The sequence below is a fragment of the Phyllobates terribilis genome, unplaced genomic scaffold (assembly GCF_046119375.1).
Source record: "Phyllobates terribilis strain yellow unplaced genomic scaffold, ASM4611937v1 Scaffold_572__1_contigs__length_1044912, whole genome shotgun sequence".
NCBI lineage: Eukaryota > Metazoa > Chordata > Amphibia > Anura > Dendrobatidae > Phyllobates > Phyllobates terribilis.
The window spans coordinates 566,520-569,743 of record NW_027363332.1 but is presented as its reverse complement, the minus strand read 5'-3'; the positions used below and the strand labels follow the sequence as shown (position 1 = coordinate 569,743).

At 44.6% G+C, this 3,224-nt stretch overlaps 1 pseudogene; it reads right to left on the bottom strand.

Moving 5' to 3' along the window:
- Window positions 1-2,417: 2,417 nt before the first annotated feature.
- Window positions 2,418-2,519, bottom strand: LOC141233300 (U2 spliceosomal RNA; annotated as a pseudogene).
- Window positions 2,520-3,224: the final 705 nt, after the last annotated feature.

Here is a 3,224-nt window from a genome sequence, read left to right as displayed (position 1 = left end):
TGTTTTTCCTGTATCAATTTATTCAGTGGAATCCTGCTGTTTGTACAGATGAGTCCAGTGGGCGGTCCTACTAGTGATTGACAGCTATCTTTGCCTGCATGGTCATACAGGGAACTGTCAATCACTTAGTAGGACCGCCCACTGGACCAGTGTACATACGGCAGGACTTTTCACTGCATAAAATGCCAGTTTTGCTGACTCTCTTCCCACAGATATGTCTATCAGTCTGATCAACTTCTCTGCTCTACAACACCCCCGTACAGATCTTATACCATTTCAGCATGACAGGTTCCTTTAATCACCTGCAGATGACATAAGTAGCCATGTTCTGTGTGGCTTGCGGAGGGGCTTGATTGCTTGTCAGCTTCAAACAGGTTTCATTTCTTCTGATTCGTTGTAGCCGAGTTCTAAACTGTATTAAGAAATTCATTTCTCTGTTTATTTCTATTAGATGTCGGGGAAGCTTGGAACAAATGTGGAAAGTGTTCTTCAAGAAGTTGTCAGGAGGCTTCCACCGAGAGTACGGACTAATGCGGCTCTATCCATCTTCTCTTTATTAAAGGGAACCTGTCACCTTGGAAAATGCTATGTACCTGCAGGTATAGGGTTAATCTGCAGATAAATATTGTTACAATGCTGCCCTGCCGCCTTATTGATAGTGTAGGTACCGGGAGAAAATTAACTTCTTTCCTCCCTGCAGCCGCCGGCCTTCACTCATCGTTGTGCACGGAGCGGCTACAGTCTTGGATCACAGCACCGCTCGCTATATCAGGGGCGACGGCTGTAAACCCGGCCCGGATTTTGATTGACAGCTTGCTCTGCACAGATGCGCTGCAGAACCACTTAGAATCTGAGTGAAGGAGTAGTATGTTCACAGATAGAGAATATGGCTCATCCACGTGCAGATCTGCTCCACGTCCGATTACATATTTGTGGGAGAAACCCTAGTGGCAGCCTCATATTTCTGACATGGATCCTCTAGCACTATTTGTGAAACTGCGGCTCCCAGCATAACTTGATGAGAGACCGTCAGTCTGCTGGGACCTGTAGTTTCACTACAGCAGGAGTGTCACAAGCTGCGGACCTCCGCTCACTCCAGCACTGGTCGGCATTTTCAGCACGTGAACGTCCGCTATGCTTTCCGGAGACACAAGGGTGTAGATAATTTTATCAAATCCTTGACTGTAAGTTTGCTGAACCCTAAGTGGATTATATTGTTCCCACAGTTTCAGTTTTGGACCATTTAAGGGGAATTTAAAGGGTTCTGGCCACTGATTTTCCTTAAAGGGGATCAGTATCCCTGTATGTCTTTGTATATACTTGATAAAGACCTATAACAGGTCGAAACGTTATGTGATGGCGGAATAAACTTTGTCTTTTGGAATTCATCACCCCGGACTGAACGCTGTTTACTTACCTTTATCCCCTTTAACAGGATGTCTTATTCTTGTGTTTTAGTCCCAAGATTGAAAAGGGCAGCCCTCTTAAAGCCCTGCTGTTTGACTCCACGTTTGATCACTACAGAGGCGTCGTAGCAGCATCGCCCTGTGTGGAGGTGACGTGTGTAAAGGCAATAAAATCGTGTCTGCCCACTCTGGCAAGTGCTATGAAGTCAATGAGGTTGGCATACTGACCCCAGAGGAAGTGCCAGCCGAAAAACTAAGTTTTTTTTTAATAATTTTATTAGCCTTTCCCTCTGTCTTCACCAATCAGCCCTCTGTATTGATGATCAGATCAAAGATCTAGACAGGGATTGTCTCACGCTGCATCTCCTTCCTGATTGTATCACTGAGAAGACAGAAGCTGCCCCAACCCATTCTCCAAGAAATGCAGAACCCAATGCATCTGCTGTCCGTGATCCGCTTATTGTCAGAGGACATCATTAGGGACTGCATTTTCTCATTGCTTAAGAAATTGTTGGGGGATCCTGCTAATTGCTGAATAATAAAACTGCAGCACCGCTCCATTTAAAGCAGTGTTTCCCAAACTCCAGTCCTCATGGCCCCCAACAGGTCAGGTTTTCAGGATTTCCTCAGTATTACACATGTGATGAAAGTATCATCAAGGAATCAGGAATTCTCTCACCTGTGCAATACTATGGAAATCCTGAAGACATGACCTGTGGGGGGCCGTGAGGACTGAAGTTTGGGAAACACTGATTTTAAAGGGACTGTCAGCACAGAATGACTGTTGAAACCAAGTACAAGCGCTCCGTGGATCACGGCGTGGGCCAATCCTTTATATACACCTTCCCACCTGCTTGTTTTACCTCTGTCTCCTTCTTTCTCTGGTTCTATGAAGCCAGAGCTGTCAATCAAAGAAGAGGAGGGTGTGGATAGAGGGAAAACAAGCAGCCGGGAAGATAGATAGATAGATAGATAGATAGATAGATAGATAGATAGATAGATAGATAGATAGATAGATAACATTGCAATGCAATATATTGGTAAAAGCTAAGCACATATACTAAATGAGAACAGATACTACACTTGATGTTAGCCAAAAGGCCAAGAAGAGATAACCTGAATTCGTTTTGGCCTATGACTGCACCCTGGCTTCAAGAAGGTACCCATTGTAGGGATAGGGACAAAGACTCCCCTTAGGAGGACATGTTGTTCATCAATAGACATCTTAAAACCGACAACTTTACTGCTTGTTGCAGCTGCAGCCCACGCATGCATTTTTAATCTGCATGAGTCTGCCTATTTTCAAACATTCTCCCCTCCCCCCCAATGTCCCATGCACCTGCAGACAAGGGGATGGGGAGAGGATAACTAATTAGTGAACAAACAAGCAGCGGTCGACCTTCTTCCTAGTCTACAGGCTCCCTGCAGACTGTAGCTGACTGCCGAAGCACAGCCAGATAAAGGCCAGGAGCCCATTATGACATGTGCAATGATGTTCCATTCTTCCATTCTAGCATTATTCCATTGTTCCATTGTCCCATTCTCTTGCATTATTCCATTGTTCCATTCACTCATTACATCTATTGCAAGCAATCTATCTGCTTGGGTGAAAACCAATAGGATGCTCTGATTGACAGACATAGGTAGCACTTTAAAACAACATCTCAGACCAAACTTTTTTTTATCTTTTTTTCATCCATAGATAGAAAATTAAAGAAGTCAGTGCTCCACCAGAGGGAGCCAGCATTTCACTAAAGAAATCGCAACGGCCCCACATTTTTTTTAAATGCGTGGTACTCAGCAACACCCACCTGATGG